The sequence below is a fragment of the Hypanus sabinus genome, chromosome 5 (genome assembly GCF_030144855.1).
Source record: "Hypanus sabinus isolate sHypSab1 chromosome 5, sHypSab1.hap1, whole genome shotgun sequence".
Taxonomy (NCBI): domain Eukaryota; kingdom Metazoa; phylum Chordata; class Chondrichthyes; order Myliobatiformes; family Dasyatidae; genus Hypanus; species Hypanus sabinus.
Window position 1 is genome coordinate 62,796,326 of NC_082710.1, and position 21,930 is coordinate 62,818,255.

A 21,930-nucleotide genomic window follows, 5' to 3' on the forward strand; every position below is an offset into this window, starting at 1 on the left:
ATATATTAAAGCCTGCCCACTGGATCCATTGGCTTGATCCAATGACACCACCTGACATTCCCCACACTCCTCCCCAGATATAAATTTGCCAATTTCCCAGCACTTCCTACCATCATCACTGTAGAAAGTGAAAGCCCATACCCTGATTTCATTGGACTCTATCATGAGCATTGACAGGGATAACAAGATGTCCACTGTTTAGCTGAATACCGTGGCCTGCACCCAGAGCAAATGTTGCGCACATTTTATTGATGGTGTCCCCTATACAAGGCTCTGGTTTGGGACTGTTGCAATTGTCTGTTGCACATATATTATTGATGGTGTCACCTATGCAAGGCTCTGTTAGATTTATAGGTTTACCCCAATTCTGTACATTGTCAACACTAGTAACATAACAAAGATGTGCAGCGTTTTTTCTACTGTCGATTTGATCTTGCTCTGACTTGGATTGATCGACTGCAATGAAGAAGAGAAAGACTGTGTTCTTTCCTTTCTCATAGATGGGACAAGGATCCCCCTTTAAATGAACTGACTTTAGAATGACTGCAGTTCTTGTTTGTAGCACTACCTACAATCCACTGCAGATGTTAATCACTTGACAAAAAGACAGCTCTGACTTCAGAAAGGAAATTACCTTTTAACAATTTATAACCACCATGATCAATCTGCAGTGATAGTTTAACTTCAATCTTTTGCATTGACATTCCCCATTCCAGCTGTTTAGATCTGCATGATCTATCTGCTCTTAAGAGCAAATTAATTACTTTATATTCTTTATTTTAACCCATCCCCAAGTTTCAAACGTCCTGAACCTAAGTCATGTTTAATCCTTTTCCTGTATTTTGTTCAGTGCCTGGGAACTTTCTCAGCGTCCCAGGACAAACAAGCATCAAAGTCTAAACATGCACCCAGTTATCATCGTACTCCAGTTTCCGGCTCTGTGTCCAAGCACCAGCTTTCTCACATTCCTTCAGTCCTGATAACCAAACCAACATTCGCTGCCCCTTCCTTAATTGCTCTGGAGAGGATGACAGAGGTTGAAGATTTCCCATAATATTGTTATAATGTTTAGCTTTAATAAGCTTTCAGATACTTTTGGAAGTAGTACTGAGGAGTAAGAGTATGGCATTCATTTTCTCAGTTGACACGACCAGTTACTGAGATTAAATAGACAGCATGTACTACAGCCACCGTAGAGATGGTAAACCCAGTACAAAAAGGTGTCTCCTCTGAAATAAAATCAGGTTTCGTAAATATTATTGGATCTTCTCCCATCCAAAGAATTGGAGAATTTCCCATCAGACATCAGACCTGCCTTCTAGACGGTGGCAAGGCTTTGGGGAAATACAAAGCAAATGCCCTATGACAGAGAACCCGGACTCTGACCTGCCCTTGTAACAGTAATGTGTGTGTCTGGTCAGTTCTCTTTGTATCCTCAAGAATACCATGAGATTTGTCACACATAGAACATAGAACAGTACAGGCCCTTTTAACATACTGAAAAATCAATTTAATTTCTACATTTTTCTGTCATCCATGTGCCTAGTTAAGTGTCTCTTAAATGTTCCTAATGTTTCAGCCTCTATCACGACTCATTGCAGTGCATTCCACACACCCAGCCCTCTGTGTAAAAAATCTATATCTGACATCCCTCCCAATTAACAACTCATAAGATGACCGTTGAACAAAACTGGGAATAACTGGAGATGGAGTGTCTTTTGGGATGAAACAAATTGTGAATAAAGCGGAAAGTCTGTAGCAGATGGAAGACTGAAGACAGTAACTGACAAAAGGGGTGAAATGCAAGATGAAAGGAAGCACCGTTAAGGAATCTGTGGTTATTCCACATTTATCCGCAAATGTAGGGATCTTTCCTGGAAGTACATCTTCTACAGATGACTTTCTCATTAAATAATAACATCTTCCACCTGAAACTACTTCTTTTTCCATAGATTAATTAATATCAAACCTTAAAATGTACTAGTTAATTCAGAATAGTAATTTTAGATGCTTGTTTTCCCATCCATCCCTTGCTCCATATGGTCATAAGTGGAGATATGAATTGATGTTTTCACTATAGTTAAATTCATTCACAACAATGCAGAAAAGGAAACATTTTATCCCAGCATGCAGCAAGAGCTGGATAAAAGCTAGGTGTCAGCTAATAAACACTAAGTAAAGTTAATGCCACTTGAGTAACAATGATGGCTAAAGAACATTACCAAGAGAGAGCATAAGATATAGGAGCAGGAGTAGGCCATCCGGCCCATCAAGCCCGCCCCGCCATTAAATAAAATAATGGGGAACACTTCATTCAGACCAGCCACTCAAATACTGCTGCTGGTCTGACTGATATTATGTCAACTCACCTCTTGATTCCCTAAATCACAGGTCAAGAAAGTGATTACGTACTCTTACTATAGTTTGAACAGCATTAGAACATCATTCAGTGCAAAGCTGCTTCCCTAACTCTCTGTATCCAGCCTATCATTTCCCTGTTTTGTCAGCAACTCCCAAACCCAACATCAACTAAAATTACAAAGGCTGTGGCTGAAGAAAATGCCATCAATTCTTCCCCTCCCCCCCTCCACCCCAGGTCCCAGACCACCGGAGGTGGGAATATATTGTCATTCCTTCATTAGTGGCTAATATCTGGAAACTTCTGTGGAGAACCTTCACCAAAGAGGTTGCTATACCTCATGAAAATAATTCCCAGCGTGTTCCAGTGAGTAATTGTGGAGAGAAACAAAAGGAAGACCTTGCCAGTTACACCCACATTCGAACAGTGAAGACACACTAAGTGCGAGTTAATGCTAACTGGGAAAAGCTGAGATTTTTTTCTTAGTATTGTAGTGCCAGCAGCTTCCAAGTCCAAAGTTGAGAGGAAGGAAGCTGCCTCCTGCAAGTGGACGAAAGACAGGGCAAATGAAATCAATTGTAAAGGTTTATCACTCCCAAAATAAGGAAAAGTACATTCCTCTGCATATCCTCTGCAGTGAGGACAATTCACAAGCTATGTTTAAAATTGACATGTGGTACATGTCAAAACTTTACAAAGAAAGAAATTTTGAGTGAGTTGTAGAGTAATTCACTGTAACCGAATCAACGTACACAAGATGCTGGATGAAACCATACTGGTGTCAACAGGTGGATCAGTTTGGTTGTAATTTTAAGTATAGTCACATTTGCTTCATCAGTATTTGCTTACTTGCTCGGATTTATACTTCTAGTTTACCTGGAAATCGTTTGAAGATTTATTATATTCGCCACATTGTCTGTACTACAGGTCAGCACTTTCACCTTTGGAGCCACGTCTGCTCTCCGCGAAGGCCAGAAATATGCTTGAGCCTGGAATGTGAAGCAGTGGGGGAATTTGAAATCCACCCTGTTTCTTGAACAGATTGTTTTGGTGCAAAGAATCTGAAGAAGCCATCTTGGTAGAAAGGTAGAACATTTTGTAGTTATATAAAAGATACCAACTTCTCTGCTCAAGGAGGAAGTTCCTCAACATTACTTCTGAATCTTGGTTTTAAACTGTACACATTGAATAAGTGAGGAGCCCAGGCATTTGGCCTCTCTAGATCATAGCAGCGCTATTAAGAGCAATTCAGCTTGTCCCTGCCCTGCCCTCCTCCACACACTAAGGAATTCTTCCCTTTCAGTTATTGAATAGTTTGAATTTTCCTTGTCTTTTTCCATGTCCAAATAACTATGTCAAATCTGACCAGAGGATATGAACTTTTAATCTTTTCTCTCAAAGAGCCAATTGTAATGAAGAGTATTGATTTAATGTCAAACCAATAAATAACTTCTATTGGATCAACACTGAGTTTTTTGTTTAATGATTAGCAGTCATCGTATTAGTTTGTGCATTCATATTTCTAAATAAGAGCCTGTGGGTTGAAGGTTCACACCTCTGAGGGAATGCTACAGTGTCAGAGGTGCTCTCTCCTTGCTTGTGATCTGCTGAATATTAATGTCTTAGGAGATGACAATAAAGAAGGTGATGCAGAATCTTCCACATTCTTAATAATAATGACCAAGACTCTGGTCATCTTCAAATGACTCACCCTCTTCAATGTCACCCTCGGCAGAACTGCAAGAGGCTTATCAAGGAGATCTAGAAAAAGCAAGGGCAGCTGTATACATCTTCTCCTCCCAGAAATTCGCCTGTTGAACCTGCTTTGGAATACTTGTATTGCTACTGAATGCTTTTTAAGTAAGGCGACTAAAACTGTTTACATGCATGGCCTCATCCAGTACAACTATGAAAAATAAACAGCCTGCTTCTTGAACCACAATCCCTTTACGACATCGGCCAAAAATATAATTAGCCTTCTGAGCTACCTTTTGGACTTTCCTGTTAGATTTTACTTAACTTTATTGTTACCATACAATTGATACTAGAACATACAATCATCACAGTGATATTTGATTCTGCGCTTCGTGCTCCCTGGAGTATGAATCAAAGTAAATATAATAAAAATTTAAATTATAAATCATAATTAGAAAATAGAAAAGGGAAAGTAAGGTAGTGCAAGTCAGGTCCAGATATTTGGAAGGTACGGCCCAGATCCGGGTTAGGATCTTTTCAGCAGTCTTATCACAGTTGGAAAGAAGCTGTTCCCAAATCTGGCCGTACGAATCTTCAAGCTCCTGAACCTTCTCCCGGAAGGAAGAGGGGCAAAAAGTGTGTTGGCTGGGTGGGTCGTGTCCTTGATTATCCTGGCAGCACTGCTCCGACAGTGTGTGGTGTAAAGTGAGTCCAAGGATGGAAGATCGGTTTATGTGATGTGCTGGGCTGTGTTCATGATCTTCTGCAGTTTCTTCTGGTCTTGGACAGGACAACTTCCATACCAGGTTGTGATGCACCCTAGAAGAATGCTTTCTACGGTGCATCTATAAAAATTAGTAAGGGTTTTAGGGGACAGGCCAAATTTCTTCAGCTTTCTCAGGAAGTAAAGGTACTGGTGGGCCTTCTTGGCAGTGGACTTTGCTTGGTTAGACCAAGTCAGGTCATTTGTGATATTAACACCGAGAAATCTGAAGCTTTTGACCTGTTCCACCTGTGCACCACCAATGTAGATGGGGCGTGCGATTCGCTACTCTTTCTGAAGTCATCAACCAATTCCTTCGTCTTGCTGACGTTGAGGGATAGGTTACTGTCTTTACACCATGCCACCAGGTTCTTAATTTCTTCTCTGTACTCCGACTCATCATTACCCAAGATACGGCCTACAATCGTGGTGTCATCAGCAAACTTATATATTGAGTTCGATGGAAACTTGGCTACACAATCATGGGTTTACAGTGAGTACAGCAGGGGGCTGAGTACACAGCCTTGTGGGGTGCCGGTGCTCAGAGTGATTGTAGAGGAGAGCTTGTTCCCTATTTTTACAGCCCGGGTCCTGTCTGTGAGGAAGTTGAAGATCCATCTGCAGATCCCAGTGCTAATACCCAGGTTCCGGAGCTTAGGAATCAGTTTATTTGGAATGATGGTATTAAAGGCAGAGCTGTAGTCAGTGAAAAGGAGCCTTACATATGCGTCTTTATTCTCCAGGTGTTCTAAGGAGGAATGTAGTGCCAGAGAGATGGCATCTGCTGTTGACCTGTTCCTGTGGTAGGTGAATTGCAAAGTGTCGAGGTTGACCGGTAGGCTATCGTTGATGTGTGCCATAACCAATCGTTCAAAGCACTTCATAGCAATTGATGTTAGAGCCACAGGTCGATAGTAATTTAGGCATTCCACCTTGCTTTTCTTCGGCACCGGGATTATCGTTGCCTTCTTAAAACACGTGGGGATCTTAGACTGTAGCAGGGAGCAATTGAAGATGTCAACAAACACTCCAGCTAGCTGGCTTGCACAGGCTCGGAGAACCCGTCCCGGGACACCATCTGGGCCCGTCGCCTTCCTTGGATTTATCTTCAGGAAGGCTGTTCTAATGTCTTCCTCGGTGATGATGAATCTTGATGCTACCAGGTCCCATTCATCCAGAGGGGGCGGGATGCTCCGCTTCTCTTCGAATCTTGCGTAGACTATGTTAAGTTCATCAGGAAGAGAAGTGCTAAAGTTATTGATATTTCCAGCCTTTTCTTTGCGCCCAGTGATCTCATTTAGACCTTGCCATAGTCTACTGGCACCCTCTGGTTAGCCTGGGCTTCCAACTTGGCTCAATATTGCCTCTTGTTGCCCTTAATGACTTTCCAGAGTTCACGCCTGGATTCCGTGTGATTAATGTACTGAAACACCCCGGCTCTCAACTTCACTCATCTGAAATTCCTCTGCATTTTGATGATAATCAACAGTTTGATTGTTCACACTTCCCACATTTATCCATGCCACCTCTTTTCTCCCAGCCACTCAATCTAACCTTTTGCAGATCCACAAATTCCTCTTCACCAAATGGCGTCTCCATTTATTTCCAGGTCATTGGCAAGCTTGGAACTTCACATTCTGTTCCATCCTCCAGGTCATTAATCTGAATACTGTAGTAATCAACTGAGGGGAAAGAAGCGATCCCAGGGGTACTCAATTGGCTCGGTCCTTCCAGCCTGTACTATCCACACTAACACACTTCCTCCAGTAACTTGGGGCTTACCTACTGTAAATATAACTTTATATAAACCAGTAAGACCCCGGCATCGCATCAGATACACAACATTCAGCAAAAGTCCCGATGCCTCTTGTCCAGTCTGCCAGTTCCTCTTCAGTGCTTCTCCCATTCACAGGCACCCTTCCTTCCGGACGAACGAAAGTGAAGGATCACTGGCAGTTGAAACAATTGGTTGGGATTTGTGCAGAAAGTAGAGTTAGGAAGAGGGAAAGCGACAGGAAGTGCCCAGGGTATTGGGCTGGGAGAACAGACTGGTGCCGTTTTGTGCTCTGAGAGACGGGGGTCGCTAAGGCTGAGCCGGAGAACCGCTGGTCGCGGGCACCTCAGAAGCGGCGGGGCTCCACTGACAGAGACGAGGATGGGACAGGGTATTCGACCCCTCGGTTCACCGGCCAGCTCCGGATTCGCTCTCACTGTCTCCGGAGGGAACAGGAGGAGTTGCACGATTCACCCCATCTCTGACCGTCGGCCACTTACCCCGGGTCGGTAACTGTCCCCGGATCCAAAACGCTGCCGCCCGTCTCAGCCACTGAAAAGTACAGTCACCACCAGAGCAAATACCAGTGCAAATCCCTCTCATTAGTGAGACCACCGATCCACCCCCCACCCCCACCGTCACCGCCCCGGATTCAAGTTGTCCGACTGCTTCTGCCAACAGCACTCCTCTCCGAGACTGAATTGTTTGCTAGAAATTCACTGAACTGTGAATTCCAAGAAGATCCATTTGCAAGAAATAGATGCTGCTGTTTACCTGTTTGCAAAGATTCATTTCCTCCTTTGGTGCGCCGCCTTCATTGCGAATAATTTACGTTACAACACGCACATAAAACTCTGGAGAACCCGGCAGGTCAGGCAGCATCCACAGAAGGAAAACAAATATTCAAAGTTTCAGGCCGAGACCCTTCATCAGGAGCGAAAAGGAAGAGTGTAGACTTTTGAAAAAGAACAAATTGAGGTGATTTATGTTTCAGACAAAACATAACACATTTTACTGAACACTCAAGCACTAAGACCCTTTACATAATTACTGCATAATGTCAGACCAGCCACATAAACTGAACCCCAAAACTCAGTGTCAGTGGTGTGAATTACGTACGTTTCCACCAGATATGTTACGCTACATGGGCCTACCACAGAATTCAGTAAAACCGGCGTTCTGAGCCTGTTCAGAGCTCAGACCAGGACCCCTGTTTGCCTTGGAAATGGCATTCAGATACATTGGAGGACCTCCTCACAGGGTGCTGTGATGGAGATGTCATAGGCAGACTGATGCTCCATGACAGTGGTGGTACTGACCTTGTTCTTGGCCTTGAACTGGGCGACTAACTCTGCCACCTAACAGCTCCTTCCATCCTCGTTTGGATAAAACTTTCAACAGGAATATCCAGAGGGTATTGGAGACTACTGGGGTCTGTTTAAATCTTCAAAAACATCTTTGGGTACAAGTCCAGAATACATCAGGATTGGTCTGATAATAATGACACTGAGATTGGTTTGTTCTGTCTCCAAGAAAAGGAAAGCCTTTTGTACCTGGCACAATGACATTGGCAGCAAGGCCAAAAGAGAGGCTTACTCCCGGGCTGAGGCAAACATCCAACTCAGTGAAAGAGCTAAAGAACTCTTCATGGACTGGAAATCCAGAGCCTGGCAGATTCTGGTAATATGAGAGGCTTCTTCAGTGCCACCAAATCAGACTGCCATCAAAGTTACTGCAGATTAAACCCCCTGCAGAAAGGACTGGAAGAAATTGCTAAAGGATCGGCAGGATATCAATGATCGATGGAGAGGGCACTTTCAGGAACTGTGGCTGCACTGCTGAACCAAGGGTTACTAACCAAGTCCACCAGAGACCTGTGGAGAAGATACGGGGGAACCTGCCAGTGTGAAAGAGGACCGAAATGCTAATGGGAGACTGAAATGCAACAACGCCACTGGTTCTGACAGGATCCCAGCAGAGATCCCTAATGAAGGTGAACCGCACTCCTGCATCTTGCCCCTGATGGTCTGAGCAAAAGGAGCAACTGCCCTCAGACGACAGGGATGCTCTAATAGTGACCATACTCAAGAAGGGAGATGAGGCAGCTCATGGCAATTACAGAGGCATCTCCCTCCTTCAACAACAGGCTAAGTGCTTGTACATATCCTTGTCAACCGGCTTCTTCCTCTGTCTGAAAAAGTACTCCCTGAATCAGTGTTGTTTCTGCCCAGCTAGAGGTACCACAGATTTCACAACACGCCAATTCCAGGAAATAAGCTGTGAACAAAGACAACCCTTGTACTTTGTTTTCATACACATGACAAAGGCATTTGATACAGTATAACACCAAGCACTCTGGTGTATACGATCAAAACATGGCTGTCCTGAAAAGTACTGATGAATACTGAGGCATGTTAGCCACAGGGCTCAGCATAGTGGAGCTGAATCTGAATGCATCATTGCAACACGGGTTAAACAGGGATGCATCATTGCACCCACACTATTAGCTATCTTTATTGCTGTCATCCTTCACCTCATTGGCCAAGACTTGCCACAGAAAATTCCAATTATTTATAGAATGGACAACAGGCAGAGTTGTACTGCATAGAAACAGGTCCTTTGACCCACTGCTTCTATATCAACCTTTATGCATATCTACACTAAACTCACTTGGCTGTGTTAATTCTATACCCTGCTATATCCTGCTTATCCAAGTACCTTTCAAGATCCTTTTAAATGTTGTTACCACTCCTGCCGCCACTACCCTCTCTGGCAGCTCATTGCAGCTACTCTTTGTGTGAAAAATTTACCCTTCAGATCCTCCCCTCCTGCTCACCTTCAACCTGTGCCCTGTGGAGTTTGACACCCCTACCATGGGGAGCAGACATTGACCAATCTACTTTATCTAAGCCTCTCAAAATTAAAAAATCTTTTGCTTTGAAGTTTCATGCTCCTGCTGTGTTATGATCGAGACTCTCACCACATAGACCATGTTTGTTATTTATTCTACTGAAATAAAGAATTTCACATTTCCCTTCCATTCAACACCATATCTAGAAACATAGAAAACCTAAAGCACAATACAGGCTCCTTGGCCCACAAAATTGTGCCAAATATGTCCCTATATTAGAAATTTCTAGGCTTACCTATAGTCCTCTATTTTACTAAGCTCCATGTACCTATTGAAAAGTCACTTAAAAGACCTTATCGTATTCGCCTCCACCACCATTGCTGGCAGCCCATTCCACACACTCACCACTTTGAGTAAAAAACTTACCCTGACAGCTCTTCTGTACCTACTCCCCTGCACCTTAAACCTGTGTCCTTTTGTGGCAATCACTTCAGCCCTGGGAAAAAGCCTCTGACTATCCACACGATCAATGCCTCTCATCATCTTATACACCTCCATCAGGTCAAATTTCATCCTCCATCTCTCCAATTTCAACCTATTTTCAAGAGGCATGCTCCCCAATCCAAGCAACATCCTTGTCATTCTCCTCTGCACCTTTTCTATAGCTTCCACATCCTTCCTGTAGTGAGGCGACCAGAACTGATCACAGTACTTCAAGTGGGGTCTGACCAAGGTCCTATATAGCTGCAACATTACCTCTCGGCTCCATAATTCAATTCCATGATTGATGAAGGCCAATACACCATACACCTTCTTCACCACAGAGTCAACCTGCATAGCAGCTTTGAGTGTCCTATGGACATGGACCCCAAGATCCCTCTGATCCTCCACACTGCCAAGAGTCATACCATTAATACTATATTCTGCCATCATATTTAACCTACTAAAATGAACCACTTCACACTTATCTGGGTTGAACTCCATCTGCCACTTCTCAGCACAGTTTTGCATCCTATCAATATACTACTGTAACCTCTGACAGCCCTCCACACTATCCACAACACCCCCAACCTTTGTGTCATCAGCAAACTTACTAACCCATCCCTCCACTTCCTCATCCAGGTCATTCATAAAAATCATGAAGAGTAAGGGTCCCAGAACAGATCCCTGAGGCACTCCACTGGTGATCGACCTCCATGCAGAATATGTTCCATGTACAACCACTCTTTGCCTTCTGTGTGCAAGCCAGTTCTGGATCCACAAAGCAATGTCCCCTTGGATCCCATGCCTCTTTACTTTCTCAATAAGCCTTGCATGGGGTACCTTATCAAATGCCTTGCTGAAATCCATATACACTACATCTACTACTCTTCCTTTATCAATGTGTTTAGTCACATCCTGAAAAAAATTCAATCAGGCTCATCAGGCACGACCTGCCCTTGACAATACCATGCTGACTATTCTTAATCATATTTTACCTATTCAGATGTTCATAAATCCTGGCCTCTCAGGATCTTCTCTATAATTTCCTGGCCTATCTCTTTGCAACTATCAATTGCAACCCTCCAGTCCTCCAGAACCTCTCGAGTCCCCATTGATGATGCAAAGATAATCGCCAGAGGCTCAGCAAACTCCTCCCTCGCCTCCCACAGAAGCCTGGGGTACGTCTTATCTGATCCCTGCGACTTATCTAACTTCACGTTTTCCAAAAGCTCCAGCACATCCTCTTTCTTACATCTACATGCTCAAGCTTTTCAGTCTGCTGCAAGTCATCACTGCAATCACCAAGATCCTTTTCCATAGTGAATACTGAATTAAAGTTTTCATTAAGTGCTATTTCCTCCCGTTCCATACGTACTTTTCCACTTTCACACTTGATGGGTCCTATTCTTTCACGTCTTATCCTCTTGCTCTTCACATACGTAGAATGCCTTGGAGTTTTACTTAATCCTGCCCACCAAGGCCGTCTCATGGCCCCTTCTGGCTCTCTAATTTCCTTCTTAAGCTCCTTCCTATTAGCCTTATAATCTTCTAGATCTCTAACATTACCTATCTCTCTGAACCTTTTGTAAGTTTTTCTTTTCTTCTTGACTAAATTTATTACAGTCTTCGTACACCAAGGTTCTTGTACCCTACCATAAATTATATGTCTCATTGGAATGTACCTATGCAGAACTCCATACAAATATCCCCTGAACGTTTGCCACATTTCTTCCGTACTTTTCCAGAAAACATCTGTTTCCAATTTCCTGCCTGATAGCCTCATAATTCCCTTACTCAAATTTAACGCTTTTCTAATTTGTCTGTGCCTATCTCTCTCCAATGCTATTGTAAAGGAGGTAGAATTATAATCACTATCTCCAAAATGCTCTCCCACCGAGAGATCTGACACTTGACCAGGTTAATTTCCAAAGACTAGATCAAGTACAGCCTCTCCTCTTGTAGGCTGATCTACATATTGTGTCAAGAAACCTTCTGAACACACCTAACAAACACCTCCCCATCTAAACCATTTGCTCTATGGAGCAGCCAGTCAATATTTGGGAAATTAAGATCTCCCATCAACACAACTCTGTTATTATTATACCTTTCCAAGATCTGTTTCCCTACCTACTCCTCGATATCCCTGTTACTATTGGGTGGCCTATCAAAAACACAAAGTGAAGATATTAGCCCCTTCCTGTTCCTAACCTCCACCCATCCAAGTAGTAAAAAAGACTACTTCGCTCCAAAACGCAGCTGCTTACTCACAGCCTTCTTGCTCCGAATCAAAAACCATTGAAGATTCCTTGCCTTTTTAAACCTTTCATGCGCTACTACCTGACATCACGTGCCCGCGCAGTCTTGGCTCTGAAAATCAGCTGTTCACTCGCAGCCTTCTGGCTCCAAAAGCCGATGTGCCAAAAGCTTTCTTTACAAGCCTGTTTGTAATGCCACTTTAAAGAAATTATAGATCTGTATTCCCAGATCCTTCTGTTTTCCTGCACTCTTCAGTGCCCTACCGTTTACTCTACAAGTCCTAGCCTGTTTGTTCTCCCAAAGTGCAACACCTCACACTTGGTCTGCATTAAATTCCATCGGCCATTTTTCAGTCTATTTTTCCAACTGGTCCAGATCCCACGGTAAACTTTGAGAGCCTTTCTCGCTGCCTTGATGAATGGTCTACAGCCCAATCCCTCAATCTTAGTGTCAACTGTAAACTTGCTGATTGAGTTTAACACATTAGCATCCAAGTCATTATTTCAGATGACAAACAACAATGGGCCCAGCACCAACCCCTGCAGCACATTGCTAATCACAGACTGCCAGTCAGAGAGAGAACCAACCACTACCACTCTCTGGCTTCTGCCATTAAGCCAATGTTGAATCCAATTTACTACCTCATCCTGAATGCCAAGTGACTGAACCATCTGGTCCAGCCTCCCATATGGGACTTTGTCAAAGGGTTTTGCTAAGGTCCATAAATAGCTATCCTTCAGTCCTCCAGCACCTCATCTATGCCTAATGATATTTTCAATACCTCGGCCAGGGACCCTGCAATTTCCAGAGTGTCCCACAAGCTCTGAGGGTACACATTGTCTATCCATGGGAACTTAACAACCCCAATTTGCCTCAAGACAGCAAGCATCTTCTCTTTTGCAATCCAGATATGGTCCATCACCTCACTACTGTTCTGTTTCACGTCTATAAACTCTCTGCACTTCTTCTGAGTAAATACAGATACAAAAACTCCCTCTCAGCTCTCCCTCATCTCTTTCATCTCCGTACATAGATGACCAATAAATCTGTAGAAGCCCTTGGACTTCTCCTTCAGCTTTCTCAATCTTTTTATTATTATTAACAATATGAACAAAATACAAATGATATATTAATAAAGGGATTACAAACATACAAATTCCCATTACACATGAAAAAATACATAAGCAATGGTTACAGTATAAATGAGTTAACCAAAACATGAACCATACAGTATATGTATGAACATGGTAAATCTAGATATTTCATAATATATGATATAAAAAACAGAAAAAAGAAAAAAAAATGTTATGCAAAATTAACTAACCTACTAATCTAATAACTAATAAAGAAGAAAAAAGAAGCAAAAAAAGAAGAAAAAAAGAACTAGAAAAAGAAAAAAAAGGGCTGTTTATAATATCTCACAAGAATACATAATCATCAATGTCGTCAACTCCAATCCTCTCAACATAAATAAGATTAAAGCTGGAAAATCAAATGAACTTGGAACAGGGTCATATTACATCATATGAAAATATTGAATAAATGGTCTCCATATCTTTTCAAATTTAATAGGAGTATCGAATACACCACTTCTAATTTTTGGAAATTTTCAGGTTGACTCAATTCATTTTAAATATTCCTATTGTATCTAATTGCTTTTTCCACCCTTCCATTATAGATCAAGCTTATTCGGCTTGGAGAAGTAAGGGATTAATAAGATTTTCTGATTTATTTTTGGACAATTGTTTTATGTCTTTTGAGCAATTATCTAATAAATATAATTTGCCTAGATTTCATTTTTTTAGATATTTACAGATTAGGCATTTTTTAAGTACTGTACTTCCTACGTTTCCAAATTTTGTGCCTTCAGATATTTTGGAGAGTTTGTTTGAATTAAACCCTTTTCAAAAAGGGTTTATATCAAAACTTTATAATATAATTATGAAGATACGTTCAGAGCCCCTTTATAAGACCAAAAATGATTGGGAAAGAGAGCTTAATCTCATTATTCCTATTGAGAATTGGGATAGAATTCTTCAATTAGTTAATACATCTTCGATATGTGCCAAACATTCATTAATACAATTTAAGGTCGTACATAGGGCCCATATGTCCGAGGATAAATTAGCTCATTTTTATACTTATATAAATCCTATTTGTGATAGATGTCAATTTGAAACTGCGTCTTTAACTCATATGTTTTGGTCATGTCCACTTTTGAAAAAATATTGGAAAGATATTTTTGATATTATCTCTGCAGTATTGAATATCGATTTACAACCTCATCCTATTACCGCAATTTTTGGTTTACCAATGATGGACTCACTGCATTTATCTTCTTCCGCCTGCCGAATGATCGCATTTCTAACTCTGATGGCTAGAAGATCTATATTGTTGAATTGGAAGGAAATTAATCCTCCCACTGTATTTAATTGGTTCTCTCAAACTATGTTATGTTTAAATTTAGAAAAAATTAGAAGTGGACTTCTTCACCTTGTCTGCCAGAGCAACATCATGCCTTCACTTAGCCCTTCTGATTTCTCTCTTACGTGTTATCATGCATTTTTCTGATTTAGAATCTCGACCTAAGGACCAGTCCTATCCTTCGCCATAATTATCTTGAAACCAAAGTGTTCCCCTTCATACTCTTCTGTCACCTGCTCTGTCTCATTTCCTAATAGGAGATATAGTATCACACTCTCTCTAGTTAGTAACTCTATAACTCTATATATTGATTAAGGAAACTACCCTAAATATATTTGACAAACTTTATCCCATCCAGCTGCCAGTTCTCCCCTGTTGCAACCCAGTTTCATTAATAGCTACAACATTTTAACTTCACATGCTGATCCATGCTCTAAGCTCATTTTCTTACCTGTGAAACTCTCTTGCTTTCCTTGACTGTGTAAGTCTAGGGAACACAATCTTCACCCCCCCCCCCCAATACGTGTGAGATTCAGGTGTGAGACCCCCCCCAGAAACCCCCTGTTTGTGTGGATGCTGCGTAATTCACCACCCTGTTACAAATTAATGCCACAAAATAACTGACAGTACACTGCATACAATTAATATTTATGAATCTGAAGGGTCAGTAAATAATAACAAAAAGGAAAGGTCCCATTCTAATTAAACAGTCAGAAGTGCACAAGTTGGAGCTCATCTTGAACTTCTCTGTCACTGACGCTCTGGGCCCTCGGTCAATGTGAAAGCACACAGCATCTTCCAAACATCACTCACAATCCATCTCCCACCGGATCATACGCTACGACCGGTTCTCCCCAAAGTCTTCTCTCTCTATCTCCTCGTGAACAAAAAAATCCTCAAGCCCAACCTCATTGGCCCTCAGCAAGAAAACCTCCCGCTAACTGGATGGCACACATTCCACATCATCCCTTATCTTCAACAGTAAGCCAAACAGGCTGAAAGCAGAACAGAGCTGCTAAAAGAAATACCTACAGCATGACAGTAAAGATGTGAACTAGGGCACTACACCGACTAAACTCATTACATTGAAATAGATGCAACGCCATGCTCAACCTTTCATTCCTGTCTTTGAACGTCTGTTTAACGTCTACTTTCCCCACACCCACTACATTAGCTGTGCTGGTATGCTGGTTCCCATCCCTCTGTAACTCTCGTTTAAACTCCCTGGAGGAACACTTTAAACTGTCTGGCAAAGATACTGACTCCCCCTCCAGATTAAGTACAATCTGTCCCATTTGTACTGGTCCCGCCCTCCCTGGAAGAGAACCCAATGATCCACAAAATCTAAAACACTCACTCTTCCTCCATCTCATTAGACACAAGCTAAACTGTATTCTCTTCATATCTCTGGCCTCACTATTACATGGCACAGTTAGCAATCCTGAGATCACAACCTTGGAGGTCCTGTCCTTTAACTGAGCACCTAAGTCCCTGAACTTGCTTTGCAGGAACTCATCACCCTTCCTACCTATGTCTTTGGTACTGACATGGACAATGACCTGTGACAGCTCACCCTCCTCCTTTAGAACGCTATGGACTTGATCTGAGAAGTCCCTGATCCGGGCACATGGGAGGAAACATTACATTCAGGAATCTCATTCTTGTCCACAGAACCTTTTGTCTGTTCACCTAAACAATTAACACCCACCCCCAAACATGACAGTTTGCCGATTCTGCCCCATCCCCTCTGAGTCACACCGCCAGATTCAGTGCTGGGGAACTGACAGTGCTGATGGCTTTCCTCTGCAGGTCATCCCCCGCTATAGAATCCAAAACAATATACTTGCTATTGAAGGGAATGGCCACGGGGTAACCTGCATTGTTCCCATTCCTTCTCCTGATGGTTCCCCTGTTCAATATGTCTTCACCTTAGGTGTAACTACATCCCTGTGTCTCCTGTCAGTCAATGCTCAGCCTGAATAAGCCAAAGGTCATCCAGCTCCAACTCCAGTTTCCTAATGCTGTCTGTAAAAAGCTTCAGCTTGATGCAGTTCTTGCAGATGTAGTTGTCAGGAAGACTGGAAGTCTCCTTGTCCTACCACATCCCATTAGAGGATCACTCGACTGTCCCGTTCTGTCATTTCTACTGCTCTAGCTGTGCAATAAGTAAGAAATAAAGAAAGAAGCTTACCAAAAACTTCTCTCGGCCTCCACCTCTCCTTGGCAAAGCATCTGAACCAAAGCCTCAGCTCCCTACTCTAACCCTGGCCCACTATCACATTGGCTGCTCCCTAAGTGGTTGCTCTGCTTAAATCTAACTTGTTTTTATTGTCCCTTGACAACTTTCTAGTAACCCAAATGATCTGCAGAGCACTGGAAGTCCGGATAGGCCCCACTCATTTTTTAAATTTGGTGCTACAAATCTGCATGCAATTTCTTCTGCAATCTATCCTATTTATTCCTTGCTGACTCAGAATGTCCTCATCACCGCATGCCATTCCACTTATTCCTGTATCATCGGCAAGCGTGGAACCTCACTGCCATGTTTTGTAACTGCAAAACATTTAACTAGTTCAAAGGAAGACAAGAGAGTCCGACGTATGGATGTAATTTCGAGTTTACTTTAAGCGAGGTTTGTACGTATTACGTGGTAGTGTGAGGACGAGTGAAATTAATATATTTTTACATATTAACCATAATTAATTATTTAAATGAACATGAATGCTTAATCCAACAATAGTATGTACAAGATCACTCAAACATTACCGAAATATTAAATACACAGTTTATAGCCCTGCTTGGCTATAAACTCCAACTCAATAGAGAATGAATCTCAACTATATACCCAGTATGCTATATAATACAACTACCATATACAGACATCCACAAAATTTTTAGATTGTCCCATTCAGGCCTGAAGATTTGTTCACAGTGAGGGATTTTCATTCTTGTGGGAGAGCATCTTTCCTGACAAGGGGGCTCACTCTGCCTGGCAAGTGAGACTTGTGGTTGTGCAACAACCTCAGGTTCTGAGACCTCTTCGTGATGATCATAGGAGTTGACTCTGGGACTGCAGGAAGTGGTTCTAAAGCTGTGACCCCCTTTCTTCTTTAAAAATTGACTCTATTCTCTTCAATTGATCTATGTGTCATCTCTGGATGATATCAGATGCAGTCTCTACTGTGTAGGAGAGTGGTGCAGATCTGTCCTTAATCTTTCCAAGCACCTATTTCTGATCACCACTGTAATCCCTCACTAGGACTGTTTGTCTAGGAGTGAAACATTAAACTTCCTTGTTTCAGTTGCACGTTCAGCCATTGAGAGTGGCCTTATAGACCTGAGTGTTCTCTTCTGTAAATTTTCTGTAATTGGGTCAATCCATCAGCATTTCCATGATTAGTCATCCTCTTTGAATTCAGTCCTGTAATTGTGCCCTCCAAGAAACAGAGCCCATCTCTGCATTTGTGCTGCTGCTGTTGGTGGAACCCCTTCTGTGGACTGAACATGGACACGACTGGTTGCTGAACAGTAACGAGGGTAAACTCTCCATACAGATACTGGCTGAAATGTTTTACACCCCAAACTAGATTCAAGGCCTCTGGCAATCTGAGCATAATTCTTCTCTGTTTACCATTTGGGAAATTCTATGGGGTGTTTCTTCCAGTAATTTCCTTAATTTTCTTGTGCATTTCTTTGCTGTTGTTAATATGGCCTTCTATTTCATTGCATTTTTGATTCAGCCATTCTTCCTTTGCAATACTCCACAATTGTCTTGTCTGTCTGTCTTGCACTCGGTATAATAAAGACTTTGTTGAGAATTGTTCTGAGTCAAATTAATAACATGTTAGGGCCAGAAACTTCTATACTGCAATATGGGTTTATTGAGGATAGAGGAACTAGGAAAGCAATTTTCATACTACAAGTTCTTTCAGAAAGGGCAATTGAATATCAAAATGATGTTTTTTTTAATCTTTCATTGGGTTCACTAAAGTATACGAAAAAATGCAACATGAAAAATTATTTCAAATTCTCGCTAAACTAAACTTTGTTGGAAGGGACAAACAACTACTTCAAAATTGATGTTGGAACCAAACGACGATGGTAAAATTTGATGATAATATAAGCAATTGGACTAAAATTCAAAGTGGTGTTAGACAGGGATGCGTTGCCTCATTGGAATTATTTAATATCTATAGTGAAATGATTCTCAGAGAAATAGACCTAGATGGGATAAAAATTGGAGGTGTTAACATCAACAATATAAGATATGCAGACGATACCACCGTAATAGGAAGTGCTACAGAAGACCTACACATTCTCGTAGACAAAGTAGTACAAACAAGTGCAGATTTTGGTCTAACCATCAACTGTTAGAAATCCAAATGTATGTTAATATCAAAACTGCAGGATATTCTCAAGTGCCAATTGTGCATCGGTAACCAAGCGATTGATCAAAAGACCAGCTTTAATTCCCTTGGTAGCTTTATAACACAAGATGCTAGAAGTAAAGTAGAAATAAAAAGAAGAATTGCCATTGCCAAAACCAACTTCCAAAAAATGAAACCCACTTTTACCAACAGACACATTTCTATGACATCAAGGCTTAGGCTACTGAAAGTCTCTGGTCAATCTTGCTGTATGCTTCCAGAACGTGGACTATAACACCAGAACTCCAAAGAAACTCTAGAAGCAACAGAAATGTGGTTTCTTAGAAGAATGCTGAAAATCTCATACAGAGATAAGGTAACTAATGAGGCAATACCCCAATGTGCTCCTACAAAGAGATCTTTAATGAGAACATTAAATGAGAAGAAACTTTTTCCTGGGCCATGTCATCAGAAAGGGAGAAATAGAATGTCTTATTTTATGAGGCCGAATGCCTGGGAAACGCGGAAGGGGAAGGGAAAGAAGATCATATATGGAGAGTGTGAAAGAACTAACAGATCCAAGTGTGCGAGATATCATTGACACTGCGTGGGATCGTTCAATGTGGAAATCTGTGATCGCCCAAGCGTGTAACGAGTGTACAATGTCCTGGGTATGTTACTCAAAATGGCCTCTTTGGTTTGTTACAAGTAGGAATGTTTCTTTGTCGGATAAGTGTTTCTCTAGCCATTGTTTCACTTTAGAATGGCTGATATGGTAATTGTATTCATTTGTTAATCAGTGGGGAATGTCATTGTGTCTTGTGATGCTGGGAACTTGGGGGAGGGGTTTTCGCGGGTTTTTTGGGAGAGGCCGAGGAAGACACGGAAGAAGGTGGACGTGTGCTGGACTGCTCGTAAGACCACCGGGGTGGTCCCAGGTGCGACGGCCGGATGGGTCGATTGGTTCGTTGATTGAGCTCCAACGAGTGCACTAAACAGACTGAACTTTGATAAGTGGCGCCTTTTGTTTTTTTCCTTGTGTATATATATTGTATTGCTTACTACTCTTTTTAATTTTAGTAAACTCTTTAAAGTGTATTTCATAACGGTATTTGTTGTGGATTTGATACTGTTGGCGGGCTCGAGGCATAAACTCGATTCTCACAGCACCTGCGTGTACGGGAGGTGGGTTGGAGAGTGGCTGGATCCCTTTTTCCCCTAGACATATACCAGCCTGTTGGGTAAGTGTTACCCGAGCAAGGCACATGAAGAAGAAGTTCACTTCCATCGCTCGTAACGTGTAACATGATTGTTCCTATCCCATGAGGCGAAGTGTCACAGGCAAGCTTCACGGGATAATGTGGATCAGAATGTGTGACTACAGCAACTGACAACATTATTTCCTTTACATTTTGAAAGCCAACTCACACTGTGTTGTCCATTGCTATTTCTTCCAGATCTGCAGTAATAAGTACAAAGGCAGGAGCACAGTAGCCAGGTTTGGCAGGAACCTGTCATAGTAATTGATGAATCCTAAAAAGTACTGCAACTGGGACACAGCCTATGCCCTTAGGGCATCCACCACTGCTTGAATTTTCTCAGCACACTTGTGTAATCCTTATGCGTCAATCATGTGACAATGGAAAGTGATGTTTCTTTTGAAGAATTCACACTTGTTGCATCATGCTCTGAGCCCATAATCTTCTAATCTTTTTAACACAGTCTTGAGGGTTTGGAGATGTTCCTTGTTATCCTTAATGGTAAAAATGATGTCATCTAAGTAACACTGAGTGTCTGGCAGCCTTGCATCACCTGGTCTGTAGCTTTCTGCCAGAGTGCAGATGCAGATCAGAAGCCACTCCAAAAATAAGCCTATTGTAGCGATAAGACCATTTGCAAGCATTTTTGGTCTCTTCTTCCTTCTCCACCTGCAGGTAGGCCTCAGCTAATTCCATTTTGTTGAAGTTTTTTTTGCAGAAAAATTTGCAAAGTTATCCTCTATCCTAGGCAGATGGAATTGATCTACTTTCAGTACGGGATTGATGGTGACCTTAAAATCACCACAGATCCTGACAGGCCAGTTCTTCTTGGCTGCTGGGACCACTGGCATTGCCCATTGTCCACTCAATCCTGGAAATAATTCCTTCAACCTCCATGTAATTTAGCTTACTGGCTACTTTATCATGGCTGGTGGAAGGAACCGGATGGGTTTGCAAAGCTTGGGTGTGGCATTTTCATTTAACACTATTTACCCTTGAGATGTTTGAGTTTTCCAATGGCATCAGTGAAGACTGCAGTGGCATCATCCAGGACCTTTCTTAATTCACTTTCAGTTGACTCTTTGCAGGGGGCATGGTATGCAAATCGTGATGGATCTCCAATCAAGTTGTAGTTGTCTGAGCCAATCATGTCCCCACAATGCTGATACACAATATTTTTACCACATACACGCTCAATGTGGCATCCACTTCTCATGTAAGCTATATTGCTTGTCTGTTGATAGCTTTCACATTGTAAGTTTCAAGGCTATGCAGTTCCGTGTCACTCTTATCCCTGTGTTTTTGCTCCCTGTGTAGACCATTTATTTTTGTCTGCCTGATGTGCTCTTTGTATGTGTCCTACTTTGTTGCATTTTTTGCAAGCTTCACCTTTAAATCTGCATTTGTTTGGTGTACGTGAGCTCTTGTTTGTTTGGCCAGGCTGTTTCATGTTTAGATGAGCATTCTCTGAACAATTTAATCAAGCTCACTTTCATTCCAGACTGCAACTCAATTGTGTCTCTGTCTGCAGTTTCCATTGAAACTGTGATTTCCACTGCTCTTTTAAATGTAAGCTGGGCTTCAGTTTTAAATGATTTCTTTTAAGATTCCTCAAACTAAACAATCTCTTAGTATATCATTAAGCCCCTTACTGAATGGATAATGCTCAGACAATCTCTTCAATTCCACCACGAAAATC